Source organism: Nicotiana tabacum, chromosome 7 (assembly GCF_000715075.1).
Source record: "Nicotiana tabacum cultivar K326 chromosome 7, ASM71507v2, whole genome shotgun sequence".
Lineage (NCBI taxonomy): Eukaryota > Viridiplantae > Streptophyta > Magnoliopsida > Solanales > Solanaceae > Nicotiana > Nicotiana tabacum.
Window position 1 is genome coordinate 166,181,135 of NC_134086.1, and position 18,087 is coordinate 166,199,221.

The following is an 18,087-nucleotide window of genomic DNA, read 5'->3' on the forward strand; positions in this document are numbered from 1 at the left end:
CTTTTACAAAGAAAATATACATATTAGTTTGCAATTTTGAGGCATAATACAATATGAAACCCGATCCGATCCAAACTTTAAAATCCGATCCGATCCAATATAATTCAAATGGAATTGCATTTTCTAGAATCTGAAATCCGAAAGCCGAAATGTACTAAATCCGATCCGTGCACGGCCCTAGTTCAAAATACTCTTTCTTGCAGGGTGATTGATGAGGACGAAGGCAGAGACTTTGCTGGGATATTTGAGACTCATGATATGTGCTTATCATTGACAAATGAAACGGGGGCTTGATTAGTTGTGTGAGGGTCTTTTTTGTCTCACAAATTTGTGGACCCCAATCTTACATTTCTGGGTTTACAAAAATCTGGGTCGACAAAACTGTGAGACAAAAAAAAAATGTCTCATACAACTAGTGTCAGTTATATAAGACACAAATTAAAATTTCCCTGCTACAACAGAAAGTAAACTTCCACTATTGCTGACCCAAAATTTTGAGCCCCATGATTAATTTGTGAATTTAGATAGAATTGGCTGCAATTCTAGATTGATTTGGTGGCCTTGCACGTTTGCTACCTATACCCTTGGGCCTTGACAGGCAAAGGCCCAAAGTTTACTCAAGGAGTCAAAGTTACTTTCATCTTAATGGAATTGACTCCCCGTACGGAATTAATATAGTGGGGTAGGGAAAAGAAATTATCAAGAGTGCTTATCCTTGCTAACAAGTTGTTGTTTTAACAATACAGTACAGAAAGGAATAACCGGGAAAGCCAATAATGTTAAGCAACTTACAATTTGAGTTGGTAAAACTTGCCATGTTCAGAATTACTACTATAATTACGCTTAAAAAGAACCACGAAAGACTGCCACTAACTACTCATTCAGTTAATTCGGAGAAACAAATGAAAGATTCATGTCATTTGTTGAGAATTACTGGCTATAGTACGGAAAACAATAGGGTCAAATTAACCAATTAATACACCAGCGATTCGGTGAATGAAATCTTAATAATAAACACATGATAAATACGTCTAAAACTTAGAAACGCAACTCTTTTGTTCTCGCATTCTGACAAGTCATTAACTTTACTTTTGTTTACCTTTTCCCCGGGAATCAGTCAGTAATTCCCGATGCAAGAAACGAAATGTACACATCTTAGAGAAATAGCTAAAAGCCAAACTAATACTACACATAAGATATCGATTTAAATAATTATCTTAACAGCCTAGCTTAGTAGCTAGGGTATGTTAAAGGTACGTAACTATACAAGTATTTGTTAAGTTCATATCCAGTCGGTGCATATATGGTATTACACATATTAACTTAATTAATATCTTAGAACTACGTACTTGCTCAGTGAAAAAAATAAAATGCAGAGTGACCTGAAAAATGTGTTAGTGAAAGTAAATGATATCGATGAAATAGTCAAGGTGCATACAAATTAACACGATACAAATTATTCGAAAAAAGAAAGTAAAGCAAGAGAAAATAGAATAAAGTGAATGGCAAGGAGGGAATTCAATTGTGTAAAGGAATGAGTTGAGAAGGGCAAAAGGGATTCCTTATACTGTATTCCAATCTTGGTGAAGTGTATATCTGGTGTATGAGTAAATATGCCGTATACTACTCTTTGCTGATTCAGAGCTCACGCAATTAGCTTTGCTTTTTTGTTGTATTGGAGTTGAACGAGAAACTCAATTGGTAAAACATCTGCTATTTGTGATATCTTCTAGTTTATTTGCAAAAGTGAAATTCAAAGGGTTTAATATTTCTGGGTTAATAATTATAAGGGGATAAGAATTATATTTGAATGGATAAACACTACCTACTACTATTGAAGTCCCTGAGTCATACACTAATGAGTCACGTAACTTCCACATTTTAAAGGATTTTTTCCTTTTTAATTTTTTATATTATTCCAATAGTTTGATACACCACGTGTTTGTAATCAGTTAAGGAACAGATTCAGTTGATTCAGGGGTCGACTTACGTGATAAACGTTTTTACCTTCATTTTAGGAGTCGCGGTCATGTCACATTAATTTGAAGTAATTTAGAAATCAAGTACAGTACTATGTTAATTATACAAAGGAATTGAGGTGAAAACAACAAAGAAATCACAATTTCGCCTAAATATTGATTATATCATTGTTTGTAAATTGAGATAGATCATATTATAATTATAATTATTATTGTCAATACTGAACTTTAGAAAAGAGTAATACCAACTATTGTATGTGTTTTTTCCTTCTTTTGAGTGAAGTGGGTGAGTTGGCTAGGTACCAAGTGGTTTATTCTCATGATAATTGCCACAAATGATAAGCCAATTGTACTAAGTGAAAAAGAAATCAAGAGTTGTCGATGAGTTGGAGTGGTGGCAGTTTGCACCCTTTGCTGTATTGCTTTTGCCAAGTAATTTGCGTTTGCTCCAAACTATACAGAGAGAAACCCGATCATGTTTAAACTCTAAGTCCTGAACCAAGCACTTAATTTTTTATTTTATTTTAAACAAACCATATGTATCGGGTTCAATTAAAAAGTAGAAAGATAATGGATAAACCATATAGGTGAAAGAATTCAAATATATTGGTGTGTATTGCTATGTGAAGTCTTAAACTTGTGAATAGTTTGTTGGAATATATTGTTGCAACTCTATAAATGTTGTTGATAGTATTTTGCTATTAAATTGTTTTATTATTAAATTATTTTATTATTGTTATTGTTGTTATTGGATGTGGTTGAATGACATCAATGCAATGCTGCCATTATAGGTTGTTATTGGTAGGTATTGTAGCTTAAAATCAGCAGTATTCTGGATCGCATACCGATCGAAATCAGTCAGAAATTTCAATATTAAAATCCCAAAAAATTAAAATACCAACCGAGATTGGTCGGTATCTGCAACGTGAAATCTCCAGGACTAAAAATTTACCGACCGATTTCGGTCGGTATTTCATTTTCAAATAAGATGTAAAATTAATATATCGACCGATATCGGTCACTAAATTAAAAAATAAATCAAAATTATTTTTCAATATACCGACATCCTTCGTTCGGTATCTTTAGTTTTTCTAGAACATGTGTCAGTTAATTTGGTCAATTTTTGGTTGAATAAACCGACCACTATCGACCGGAATTTGCGACCGACTTCAGTCACTACTCGTTACCAACCAACCTTATTTGGACGGATTAAAGTCGGTCGGAAAGTAGTCGATTTTTCAAGATTTTTGACTATTTTCGATCAGTATTCCTGGACGTTTTTTGGCAGTTTTCTAGTAGTGTCATTTTATATGGTAATATTTGACTGAACATGATTTTAAAGAAGGAATTTTTACCCCCAATAACAAAGGTTAACACCTTATTTATTTTAAATAAATACCTTTTAAAAAAATTATATTCTATAGATACATTTTAATGTTTATAGCAAAATATCTAATTTTGGTTACCTCTTAACCCTAAGCCACTAAATACGCTATTAAGTTACACTATTTTCTTTCTCTCTCTACTTTGATACATGCCATTCTCTTCCCCCATTCCCAAAAAACACGATGCTAAATCTCAAAATTTCTCTCACCCACATCACCTATGTTCTCTCCGATCCCAATTTCTCCAATTCTATCGGAGCATGCATATATGTTGTAAGCACGTGATTTTAGCCCTATATGAGAATTACTCCCAAAAAATCCAAAAATAAAATGATTTTTCTTTGGTGTGCAATTTTGTGATATTTTGTGATAATTATTTGTATTTGTCTGTGCGTGTTTATTTGATAAATTAATAAAAAATACAAAAATATGTCGCATTTTACATGTAGGATTTAATTCTATAGTTTTTAGTAATTAAATTTGTTTTACAAAAATTAAAAAATTACAAAAATAAACATCGTTTGCATTTTTAGCATTTAATGTCCAAATATACAATTTTATGCTTAATTAATACTTAATTGTGCGTTAATTGTTATTGGGAGTTAATTTGCGCTTTTATAACTTAATTTAATTCTTAATAATAGTTTAAGTATTTTTATAATTTAGTTTTAGAGAAATAAAAGAAGAAAAGAAAGCAAAAATATAAAGAAAGTCGGAATTAGGCCTCTTCTTCAATTTCAAGCCACAGGCCCAAAAATTGGCCCAATCTTCCCTACGACCCAGTCCATTTCGAACTGGGTCGACCCAGTCCATAACCCAAAAGACTTAAACCCCATTTGTCTTTCATTTTTACAAAACAAAAACAAAAAAAAAAAAAAAATAAGAGAAGAAAACCCTAAAAATCTAAACCATCCGCCAAATTGGCGTGAGGGTCATTCATGATAATGAGAGTGTCGCTCAACGATGTTTTAGAAATAACAAAGGGAAAAGCAATTGTTTAACATAATTGTCAAGCCCAGCACCGTCGGAAGAGACTATAAATCTATTGTTTGTTGTGTTGTTTGCATTTGGCATGTTTTGAATACTGGAATGACGAAGGCATTTTGTTCTGCTACCTAAACACTTTATCCTTCGTTACCCCTTTTTGAGCCTTACTTATTTTTCTTTCATACCCCTCGTTCGGAATCAGTAAAAACGACTAGAAAACGCGAGCATGGCATGAAAACATGAAAAAAAAGTAAGAAAAAAAAAAGAAGAAAAGAAAACAACAAAACGAAAAAGAAAAGAAAAGAAAAGTGATAAAAAAAAAAAAGAAAGTCAAATGAAAAAAGAGGAATTGGGAACTACGTTTGACCTGATTCCTCAAAGAGGATACGTAGGCGCTTCACGGCTCGGTCATAATTTTGAAAAAATATAAATCAATCAAGTAAAATATCCCCAAGCAAGAAACTGGGGCAAAAGTTGCGTTTGTGGTAAATAAATCTAGTTCCGAAAGTTGTAACTAATAACCCAGAATTAATGCATTTTTGAGCCTTTAATACCCTTTTTTTCTAGCCCTATCCAAAACCCACATTACGGTCCAAAGAAAGACCTTCTGACCAGTCTTCAAAAGAAGCCAAATCAGACAAATGAGAGTCTTACCGGCGAACATAACATTCTGTTCCACAGCAGAAAGGACTCTAATCTCCAGCAGAGAGAGTCATACCGACAACACTCCAAATCCCCAGCTGGAAAGTGATACAAATGAGAGAGTCATATCGGTGAAAACTTTCACAGGCACCATAAGGCGATGAAAGCTGAGAGAAGAACAAAAAATGAGAGAGACTTGATAGTGAAAACCCTTTGGGCACTACAAGTCGAATAAGATTAAGAATCCAATGGGGAATCGCCAATTGAAGATCTTGAAAGATGATTGACGGTAGAGGATAGGCCACATACGCATGTCATGGCCATTAGAGTCGGTATCTGCGTTTGATAGGTTTTTATTTATAGTTTCTTTTGTAAAAGAGTCATCATTTCCTTTGTCTTTTATTTTGTTTCTTTTATCTTTCTCCTTTCATAGAAAAACTCCCCAATAGAGTCTGTCTGGTCATAACAAGTGTGAATTGACTTCAAAATATGTCATCAGCTTCCCAATTATACAAAATGAGATCTGACTAGTGCATCCAAATGGTGTAGTCAGCGAGGAACAAGCGCGAGGCCAGTGTCAAGAAAATATCCCCAGCAAAAGGGAATTGACAAAAGGATTGACGAGTGTCAAAAGGGATATCCTTGCCAAAACCAAAGTTATAAACCTCAAGGCCAAAGCCAGTGGGCAAATCAAGGAGAGCAATGAGCATGATTTGGGAAATTCATACTAGGACTAAAAGGTCGGGGAAATGTCAGCTTCCGAGTTATGTCACAAAAGAAGACGGATATCCCCAGCAGGAAGGGATTATCCCCAGCACATAATATCATCCCCAACAAGCTGTGGAACACAGAGCAAGGAAGGAGAAAGGGAAAAGTCATCCCAGTAGGGGTATCACAACCAACCACCATGTTTTAAACTAACAAATTTTGTTTGATTTGAAACAGGTAAAGGAAATGGCATTGATGCCAGAAATGCATGCCGCAAGGGATATTATCAAACTGGGGCAGAAAATTTTCCTTCCGCTTAGAAAATTTTCTGGAAGTCAGGTACCCATGCGGGAAAGAATAAAGATAACACCAGTCTCAAGGGAAGTGGTCTTAGAACCAGTGTTGCCCCCAACATAATAAGTTCTATGGAGGAAGTTGTTCCCCAGCAAAGGGATGAAACTTGAGCTCAGTGAAGCACTAGTTCTGAAAGAATCAGAATCCCCCAACAGTGTTATCCTCGACAGCATTATCCCCAACTGATAACATTTTACCCCCCAACAGGTAAGTAAATAATTCCCCAACAGTGTTATCCCCAGCAAGTATTCGAGGTAAGACATTTTCAAGTCTTAAGGATATTTTGGGTTCATCCGCCCTCAAATAGGATATTTTGGGTTCATCCGCCCTTGAATAGGATATTTTGGGTTCATCCGCCCTCGAACAGGATATTTTGGGTTCATCTGCCCTTGAATAGGATATTTTGGGTTCATCCGCCCTCGAATAGGATATTTTGGGTTCATCCGCCCTCGAATAGGATATTTTGGGTTCATCCGTCCTCGAATAGGATTTTATTTTCAAAGTTGTTGTTGAAGCCAGGCGCCCACCTGAATAACAAAAGGAATACTTTTCTTGTCTGTCCATTGCATATTTTAGGCGCCCACCTGTATAACAAGGGAATACATTCCACGCCTTTGCCAATAGGAGACGCACTTCCTAAGTCTAGTTCTGCCAATAGGAGACGCACTTCCTAAGTTAGTTTCACCCATAGGAGACACATTTCCTCCTAAGTTTAGTTTTACCCATAGGAGACGCATTTCCTCCTAAGTTTAGTTTACCCATAGGAGACGCATTTCCTCCTAAGTTTAGTTTACCCATAGGAGACACATTTCCTCCTAAGTTTAGTTTACCCATAGGAGACGCATTTCCTCCTAAATTTACTTTTACCCATAGGAGACGCATTTCCTCCTAAGTTTAGTTTACCCATAGAAGACGCATTTCCTCCTAAGTTTAGTTTACCCATAGGAGACGCATTTCCTCCTAAATTTACTTTTACCCACATGAGACGCATTTCCTCCTAAGTTTAGTTTTACCCACAGGAGACGCATTTCCTGCTAAGTTTAGTTTTACCCATAGGAGACGCATTTCCTCCTAAGTTTAGTTTACCCATAGGAGACACATTTCCTCCTAAGTTTAGTTTGCCCATAGGAGACGTATTTCCTCCTAAATTTACTTTTACCCATAGGAGACGCATTTCCTCCTAGTTTAGTTTACCCATAGGAGACGCATTTCCTCCTAAGTTAGCATTGAAGTTGGGAGCCCGCCCATATAATAGAGGCATACATTTCTGTCCTTTTACTTTCAGTTCTAGGTCGCCCACCAGTAAAATGCGGGAATACATTTCAGTTCTAGGTCGCCCACCAGTAGAATGCGGGAATACATTTCAGTTCTAGGTCGCCCACCAGTAAAATGCGGGAATACATTTCAGTTCTAGGTCGCCCACCAGTAGAATGCGGGAATACATTTCAGTTCTAGGTCGCCCACCAGTAAAATGCGGGAATACATTTCAGTTCTAGGTCGCCCACCAGTAAAATGCGGGAATACATTTCAGTTCTAGGTCGCCCACCAGTAGAATGCGGGAATACATTTCAGTTCTAGGTCGCCCACCAGTAAAATGCGGGAATACATTTCAGTTCTAGGTCGCCCACCAGTAGAATGCGGGAATACATTTCAGTTCTAGGTCGCCCACCAGTAAAATGCGGGAATACATTTCAGTTCTAGGTCGCCCACCAGTAAAATGCGGGAATACTTTCTGTTCTAGGTCGCCCACCAGTAAAATGCGGGAATACATTTCAGTTCTAGGTCGCCCACCAGTAGAATGCGGGAATACTTTTAAGTTCTAGGTCGCCCACCAGTATAATGCGGGAATACTTTCTGTTCTAGGTCGCCCACCAGTAAAATGCGGGAATACATTTCAGTTCTAGGTCGCCCACCAGTAAAATGCGGGAATACTTTCTGTTCTAGGTCGCCCACCAGTAAAATGCGGGAATACATTTCAGTTCTAGGTCGCCCACCAGTAAAATGCGGGAATACATTTCAGTTCTAGGTCGCCCACCAGTAGAATGCGGGAATACTTTTAAGTTCTAGGTCGCCCACCAGTATAATGCGGGAATACATTTCAGTTCTAGGTCGCCCACCAGTAAAATGCGGGAATACTTTCTGTTCTAGGTCGCCCACCAGTAAAATGCGGGAATACATTTCAGTTCTAGGTCGCCCACCAGTAAAATGTGGGAATACATTTCAGTTCTAGGTCGTCCACCAGTAAAATGCGGGAATACATTCATGTTCTAGGTCGCCCTCCAGTAAAATGCGGGAATACTTTCAGCTCTAGGTCGCCCACCAGTATAATGCGGGCATACATTTCATAATTTTTCATTGAAGCAACTTTTTAGTCTTGTATTACAGAGTTTGGAATCAGTAACCCCACCAGAAGGCGGAAGGTTACAACAGGAATCCCCAGCAGTAAACAATAAAATCCCCAGCACCGGGAAGCAGAAGGTTGCAACAAGAGGTCCCAGCATAAACTCAAGTCCATGTGTCAAAAGGAAGAAAAGCATCGGAAGAAAAGCACCGGAGGAAACACAAGCCGACAAGAAAGCAAGGCAACAAGAACAAATTTTAGTCTAGCCTAGCTTCTTGTTTTCTTTTAAGCACGGTGTAACAAGGAGATCGGTAAGCAGTGATAACTGCATGCAACAACAGTAACATCGCAGTCCCACGGTAGTCCCAGCTACCAAAAACTTCCCGAACTACATTGACCTGATTCCTGTTTAGCCCAGGATATGTAGGAAACCTTTGAAGCAAAGGTTCGGTCAAATCTTTTTCAAAAAATGCTTCACACGGAGTACTCGGATGGGCAAAAATCGCTCGCTTTATCTTTGCACGAAAACTCTTCGTGTCTCCGGGCAAAGAGGGGCAGCTGTAAGCACGTGATTTTTGCCCTATATGAGAATTACTCCCAAAAAATCCAAAAATAAAATGATTTTTCTTTGGTGTGCAATTTTGTGATATTTTGTGATATTTTGAATAATTATTTGTATTTGTCTGTGCGTGTTTATTTGATAAATTAATAAAAAATACAAAAATATGTCGCATTTTGCATGTAGGATTTAATTCTATAGTTTTTAGTAATTAAATTTGTTTTACAAAAATTAACAAATTACAAAAATAATCATCGTTTGCATTTTTAGCATTTAATGTCCAAATATACAATTTTATGCTTAATTAATACTTAATTGTGAGTTAATTGTTATTGGGAGTTAATTTGCGCTTTTATAACTTAATTTAATTCTTAATAATAGTTTAAGTATTTTTATAATTTAGTTTTAGAGAAATAAAGGAAGAAAAGAAAGCAAAAATATAAAGAAAGTCGGAATTAGGCCTCTTCTTCAATTTCAAGCCACAGGCCCAAAAATTGGCCCAATCTTTCCTACGACCCAGTCCATTTCGAACTGGGTCGACCCAGTCCATAACTCAAAAGACTCAAACCCCATTTGTCTTTCATTTTTACAAAACAAAAACAAAACAAAAAAAAATAAGAGAAGAAAACCCTAAAAATCTAAACCATCCGCCCCCCCCCCCCTCTCCTATCTTCTTCTTCTTCTTCCTCAAGCTCACATCCCTTCCTCCCATGGTAGACCTTCCCCCCTCACACCCCTGCCCCCCTCACGTCAACACACACACAACACAACCACTCTCACCCCCATGACATCCCCTCGCTGCCATGACTGCGTTTTTCAAGTTCGTCGAGCAACTTCTACGCCACCATTGTTGCCCGTAGTTGCTTCTCCTCCTGCTGTTGCGTTTTCTTCTTCTCCAACACTGCTGCTGCTGCGTTTTTCATCCTTCATGTTGCTGCTGTGTCGTCCAAACAAACCACCACAACTGCTGCCCGCCGCGTCCAGCCATGGACGAGCTTCATCGAGCTCGAACTCGAGCTCCCATGGCTGTCGTTGCATCTTCTCCGACACCGCTGCTGCCACTGTTTCGTGCTGCTGCTCCAGCAGTGTTGCTGCTGCTGCCTTCTGCTTGTGGCGGGCTTCCATTCTTCGTTTTAAACGATGCCAAACGACCACCTTCTTTGGTCGTCCGTTCGTAGTCGTCTTCGACGTCAAGTTATCTTGGTGCGAGATTCGTTCTCGGACAGATTTGTTTACAATCAAAGTTCGTCGTTGATTCATCTCCGGTTAGTTGTTTTTGAGTTTTATTTTTGTCCATATTTTTGTTTGATATTTTCCGGATCCAAAATCGTTAAAGAATTCAATTCTTGTTTTGTTCGTTGTTCATCGTTGAAATTATTTTTCTAGTTTGTTCATGTTCATGTGCTTTGTTAAAATTAATTTTCAGATTTCAAAATAGAAGTTTAATTAGTTGTTTTCATGTTTATTTCATGTTTGTATTATTGTTTAAGTAAGTATTTGTTAGTTTGATGTTTGTTAGATTCAAATTGAAATTTAATCAACTATTTCTTCAATTTGTTTCATGTGTTTATGTATTGTTAGAAATTGTTAATATTGTTAAGTTCAAGTTTAAGTTCATAATTGTTTCTTCGTCGATCTTGTTATTTGTTTAAAGAATTTAGTTGTATTAAAGGAATATATTGTTTTAATCGTTTAATCCGTCATGTTTGTTGTCTTAAAATAGATTCATTCATGTTCATACTTTGTTTGGATGATCTTGAATCCGAATTTTATATAGTTTGATTTCTTGTTTACCATTTATGATTATTGCTTGAATTGTTCTCATAATCTTGTTTAAAGTTTAATATAAGAATTGTTTGTTGTAATGTTGCTAGAGTTGATTTTAAGTTCAATATGATTGAATTTAGAAATCTTCATACTTTGTTTGTTGTTGTTGTTGAATCCGAAAATAGGATTGTTTGTTGCTAAAATATTGTTCAATCAAATTTTAGTTGTTCTTGGTTGTTCAATTTGTGTTCATGTGATTTGTTGTTGAAATGTTGTTAAAATCATGTTCATGTGATATTGTTGTTATGATGTTCATCCGTGTTCATATTGTTGTTTGAACATTGTTAGAAATTGATCATATTGTCTATATTTTGGTTAAGTTTGATTAATTGATGTGTTATAGCTGATGGGTAGTTTGGTAAATTTGTAATACGTTCAGGGGTAGTTTGGTAATTTCAGTAAGGTCGGAAGGGGTAGTTTAGGAATTGTACATTTTGTAATTGTTTATTTGAAGCATGGGGGACAAAATGAAATGGGGTGGGTTGTGATATGATTATTTAATATAAAGGGGGGACAAGATTTAATTTAAAGGGGAATCTTGCATTATTTTAAATAAGGCATGGGGGACAAAATGAAATGGGGTGGTGTGATATGTTATTTAATGTAATGAGAATGAGTGGGAAGATAATGGGTTTGGTAGAGAAAATGGGTTGATTTTAATTAATGGAAAGATTTTATGAGAGGGGTTATAAGAAGTCTTGAAATCAGAATAAAAAGGGAGGAGAGGAGAAATACACAGGCAGAAAAAAAAACGGGAGAGAGAAACAAATCTGAAAAATAAGAGAGAGAAAAGGGTTGAACATTTAAGAGATAGAAAATTCCGAAAAATATTTAAGCTTTCAAATATAAAAAAAAAAACTAAAAAAAAATATTCTGTTTTCTTTTGTTGTTTGAAATTAGTATTAATGGTTGTTATTTCATTTAAAGCTTAAAGCTTTTGTTTTTGGGATTACTTCATCCGCCCTCAAATAGGATATTTTGGGTTCATCCGCCCTTGAATAGGATATTTTGGGTTCATCCGCCCTCGAACAGGATATTTTGGGTTCATCCGCCCTCGAATAGGATATTTTGGGTTCATCCGCCCTCGAATAGGATATTTTGGGTTCATCCGCCCTCGAATAGGATATTTTGGGTTCATCCGCCCTCGAATAGGATATTTTGGGTTCATCCGCCCTCGAATAGGATTTTATTTTCAAAGTTGTTGTTGAAGCCAGACGCCCACCTGAATAACAAAAGGAATACTTTTCTTGTCTGTCCATTGCATATTTTAGGCGCCCACCAGTATAACAAGGGAATACATTCCACGCCTTTGCCAATAGGAGACGCACTTCCTAAGTCTAGTTCTGCCAATAGGAGACGCACTTCCTAAGTTAGTTTCACCCATAGGAGACGCATTTCCTCCTAAGTTTAGTTTTACCCATAGGAGACGCATTTCCTCCTAAGTTTAGTTTACCCATAGGAGACGCATTTCCTCCTAAGTTTAGTTTACCCATAGGAGACGCATTTCCTCCTAAGTTTAGTTTACCCATAGGAGACGCATTTCCTCCTAACTTTACTTTTACCCATAGGAGACGCATTTCCTCCTAAGTTTAGTTTACCCATAGAAGACGCATTTCCTCCTAAGTTTAGTTTACCCATAGGAGATACATTTCCTCCTAAATTTACTTTTACCCACAGGAGACGCATTTCCTCCTAAGTTTAGTTTTACCCACAGGAGACGCATTTCCTGCTAAGTTTAGTTTTACCCATAGGAGACGCATTTCCTCCTAAGTTTAGTTTACCCATAGGAGACGCATTTCCTCCTAAGTTTAGTTTGCCCATAGGAGACGTATTTCCTCCTAAATTTACTTTTACCCATAGGAGACGCATTTCCTCCTAGTTTAGTTTACCCATAGGAGACGCATTTCCTCCTAAGTTAGCATTGAAGTTGGGAGCCCGCCCATATAATAGAGGCATACATTTCTGTCCTTTTACTTTTAGTTCTAGGTCGCCCACCAGTAAAATGCGGGAATACATTTCAGTTCTAGGTCGCCCACCAGTAGAATGCGGGAATACATTTCAGTTCTAGGTCGCCCACCAGTAAAATGCGGGAATACATTTCAGTTCTAGGTCGCCCACCAGTAGAATGCGGGAATACATTTCAGTTCTAGGTCGCCCACCAGTAAAATGCGGGAATACATTTCAGTTCTAGGTCGCCCACCAGTAAAATGCGGGAATACATTTCAGTTCTAGGTCGCCCACCAGTAGAATGCGGGAATACATTTCAGTTCTAGGTCGCCCACCAGTAAAATGCGGGAATACATTTCAGTTCTAGGTCGCCCACCAGTAGAATGCGGGAATACATTTCAGTTCTAGGTCGCCCACCAGTAAAATGCGGGAATACATTTCAGTTCTAGGTCGCCCACCAGTAAAATGCGGGAATACTTTCTGTTCTAGGTCGCCCACCAGTAAAATGCGGGAATACATTTCAGTTCTAGGTCGCCCACCAGTAGAATGCGGGAATACTTTTAAGTTCTAGGTCGCCCACCAGTATAATGCGGGAATACTTTCTGTTCTAGGTCGCCCACCAGTAAAATGCGGGAATACATTTCAGTTCTAGGTCGCCCACCAGTAAAATGCGGGAATACTTTCTGTTCTAGGTCGCCCACCAGTAAAATACGGGAATACATTTCAGTTCTAGGTCGCCCACCAGTAAAATGCGGGAATACATTTCAGTTCTAGGTCGACCACCAGTAGAATACGGGAATACTTTTAAGTTCTAGGTCGCCCACCAGTATAATGCGGGAATACATTTCAGTTCTAGGTCGCCCACCAGTAAAATGCGGGAATACTTTCTGTTCTAGGTCGCCCACCAGTAAAATGCGGGAATACATTTCAGTTCTAGGTCGCCCACCAGTAAAATATGGGAATACATTTCAGTTCTAGGTCGTCCACCAGTAAAATGCGGGAATACATTCATGTTCTAGGTCGCCCACCAGTAAAATGCGGGAATACTTTCAGCTCTAGGTCGCCCACCAGTATAATGCGGGCATACATTTCATAATTTTGCATTGAAGCAACTTTTTAGTCTTGTATTACAGAGTTTGGAATCAGTAACCCCACCAGAAGGCGGAAGGTTACAACAGGAATCCCCAGCAGTAAACAATAAAATCCCCAGCACCGGGAAGCAGAAGGTTGCAACAAGAGGTCCCAGCATAAACTCAAGTCCATGTGTCAAAAGGAAGAAAAGCATCGGAAGAAAAGCACCGGAGGAAACACAAGCCGACAAGAAAGCAAGGCAACAAGAACAAATTTTAGTCTAGCCTAGCTTCTTGTTTTCTTTTAAGCACGGTGTAACAAGGAGATCGGTAAGCAGTGATAACAGCATGCAACAACAGTAACATCGCAGTCCCACGGTAGTCCCAGCTACCAAAAACTTCCCGAACTACATTGACCTGATTCCTGTTTAGCCCAGGATATGTAGGAAACCTTTGAAGCAAAGGTTCGGTCAAATCTTTTTCAAAAAATGCTTCACACGGAGTACTCGGATGGGCAAAAATCGCTCGCTTTATCTTTGCACGAAAAATCTTCGTGTCTCCGGGCAAAGAGGGGCAGCTGTAAGCACGTGATTTTTGCCCTATATGAGAATTACTCCCAAAAAATCAAAAAATAAAATTATTTTTCTTTGGTGTGCAATTTTGTGATATTTTGAATAATTATTTGTATTTGTCTGTGCGTGTTTATTTGATAAATTAATAAAAAATACAAAAATATGTCGCATTTTGCATGTAGGATTTAATTCTATAGTTTTTAGTAATTAAATTTGTTTTACAAAAATTAAAAAATTACAAAAATAAACATCGTTTGCATTTTTAGCATTTAATGTCCAAATATACAATTTTATGCTTAATTAATACTTAATTGTGCGTTAATTGTTATTGGGAGTTAATTTGCGCTTTTATAACTTAATTTAATTCTTAATAATAGTTTAAGTATTTTTATAATTTAGTTTTAGAGAAATAAAAGAAGAAAATAAAGCAAAAATATAAAGAAAGTCAGAATTAGGCCTCTTCTTCAATTTCAAGCCACAGGCCCAAAAATTGGCCCAATCTTCCCTACGACCCAGTCCATTTCGAACTGGGTCGACCCAGTCCATAACCCAAAAGACTCAAACCCCATTTGTCTATCATTTTTACAAAACAAAAACAAAACAAAAAAAAAATAAGAGAAGAAAACCCTAAAAATCTAAACCATCCGCCCCCCCCCCCCCTCTCCTATCTTCTTCTTCTTCCTCAAGCTCACATCCCTTCCTCCCATGGCAGACCTTCCTCCCTCACACCCCTGCCCCCCTCACGTCAACACACACACAACACAACCACTCTCACCCCCACGACATCCCCTCGCTGCCATGGCTGCGTTTTTCAAGTTCGTCGAGCAACTTCTACGCCACCATTGTTGCCCGTAGTTGCTTCTCCTCCTGCTGTTGCGTTTTCTTCTTCTCCAACACTGCTGCTGCTGCGTTTTTCATCCTTCATGTTGCTGCTGTGTCGTCCAAACAAACCACCACAACTGCTGCCCGCCGCGTCCAGCCATGGACGAGCTTCATCGAGCTCGAACTCGAGCTCCCATGGCTGCCGTTGCATCTTCTCCGACACCGCTGCTGCCACTGTTTCGTGCTGCTGCTCCAGCAGTGTTGCTGCTGCTGCCTTCTGCTTGTGGCGGGCTGCCATTCTTCGTTTTAAACGATGCCAAACGACCACCTTCTTTGGTCGTCCGTTCGTAGTCGTCTTCGACGTCAAGTTATCTTGGTGCGAGATTCGTTCTCGGACAGATTTGTTTACAATCAAAGTTCGTCGTTGATTCATCTCCGGTTAGTTGTTTTTGAGTTTTATTTTTGTCCATATTTTTGTTTGATATTTTCCGGATCCAAAATCGTTAAAGAATTCAATTCTTGTTTTGTTCGTTGTTCATCGTTGAAATTATTTTTCTAGTTTGTTCATGTTCATGTGCTTTGTTAAAATTAATTTTCAGATTTCAAAATAGAAGTTTAATTAGTTGTTTTCATGTTTATTTCATGTTTGTATTATTGTTTAAGTAAGTATTTGTTAGTTTGATGTTTGTTAGATTCAAATTGAAATTTAATCAACTATTTCTTCAATTTGTTTCATGTGTTTATGTATTGTTAGAAATTGTTAATATTGTTAAGTTCAAGTTTAAGTTCATAATTGTTTCTTCGTCGATCTTGTTATTTGTTTAAAGAATTTAGTTGTATTAAAAGAATATATTGTTTTAATCGTTTAATCCGTCATGTTTGTTGTCTTAAAATAGATTCATTCATGTTCATACTTTGTTTGGATGATCTTGAATCCGAATTTTGTATAGTTTGATTTCTTGTTTACCATTTATGATTATTGCTTGAATTGTTCTCATAATCTTGTTTAAAGTTTAATATAAGAATTGTTTGTTGTAATGTTGCTAGAGTTGATTTTAAGTTCAATATGATTGAATTTAGAAATCTTCATACTTTGTTTGTTGTTGTTGTTGAATCCGAAAATAGGATTGTTTGTTGCTAAAATATTGTTCAATCAAATTTTAGTTGTTCTTGGTTGTTCAATTTGTGTTCATGTGATTTGTTGTTGAAATGTTGTTAAAATCATGTTCATGTGATATTGTTGTTATGATGTTCATCCGTGTTCATATTGTTGTTTGAACATTGTTAGAAATTGATCATATTGTCTATATTTTGGTTAAGTTTGATTAATTGATGTGTTATAGCTGATGGGTAGTTTGGTAAATTTGTAATACGTTCAGGGGTAGTTTGGTAATTTCAGTAAGGTCGGAAGGGGTAGTTTAGGAATTGTACATTTTGTAATTGTTTATTTGAAGCATGGGGGACAAAATGAAATGGGGTGGGTTGTGATATGATTATTTAATATAAAGGGGGGACAAGATTTAATTTAAAGGGGAATCTTGCATTATTTTAAATAAGGCATGGGGGACAAAATGAAATGGGGTGGTGTGATATGTTATTTAATGTAATGAGAATGAGTGGGAAGATAATGGGTTTGGTAGAGAAAATGGGTTGATTTTAATTAATGGAAAGATTTTATGAGAGGGGTTATAAGAAGTCTTGAAATCAGAATAAAAAGGGAGGAGAGGAGAAATACACAGGCAGAAAAAAAAACGGGAGAGAGAAACAAATCTGAAAAATAAGAGAGAGAAAAGGGTTGAACATTTAAGAGATAGAAAATTCCGAAAAATATTTAAGCTTTCAAATATAAAAAAAAAAAACTAAAAAAATATATTCTGTTTTCTTTTGTTGTTTGAAATTAGTATTAATGGTTGTTATTTCATTTAAAGCTTAAAGCTTTTGTTTTTGGGATTACTTCATCCGCCCTCAAATAGGATATTTTGGGTTTATCCGCCCTTGAATAGGATATTTTGGGTTCATCCGCCCTCGAACAGGATATTTTGGGTTCATCTGCCCTCGAATAGGATATTTTGGGTTCATCCGCCCTCGAATAGGATATTTTGGGTTCATCCGCCCTCGAATAGGATATTTTGGGTTCATCCGCCCTCGAATAGGATATTTTGGGTTCATCCGCCCTCGAATAGGATTTTATTTTCAAAGTTGTTGTTGAAGCCAGACGCCCACCTGAATAACAAAAGGAATACTTTTCTTGTCTGTCCATTGCATATTTTAGGCGCCCACCAGTATAACAAGGGAATACATTCCACGCCTTTGCCAATAGGAGACGCACTTCCTAAGTCTAGTTCTGCCAATAGGAGACGCACTTCCTAAGTTAGTTTCACCCATAGGAGACGCATTTCCTCCTAAGTTTAGTTTTACCCATAGGAGACGCATTTCCTCCTAAGTTTAGTTTACCCATAGGAGACGCATTTCCTCCTAAGTTTAGTTTACCCATAGGAGACGCATTTCCTCCTAAATTTACTTTTACCCATAGGAGACGCATTTCCTCCTAAGTTTAGTTTACCCATAGGAGACGCATTTCCTCCTAAGTTTAGTTTACCCATAGGAGACGCATTTCCTCCTAAGTTTAGTTTACCCATAGGAGATACATTTCCTCCTAAATTTACTTTTACCCACAGGAGACGCATTTCCTCCTAAGTTTAGTTTTACCCACAGGAGACGCATTTCCTCCTAAGTTTAGTTTACCCATAGGAGACGCATTTCCTCCTAAGTTTAGTTTGCCCATAGGAGACGTATTTCCTCCTAAATTTACTTTTACCCATAGGAGACGCATTTCCTCCTAGTTTAGTTTACCCATAGGAGACGCATTTCCTCCTAAGTTAGCATTGAAGTTG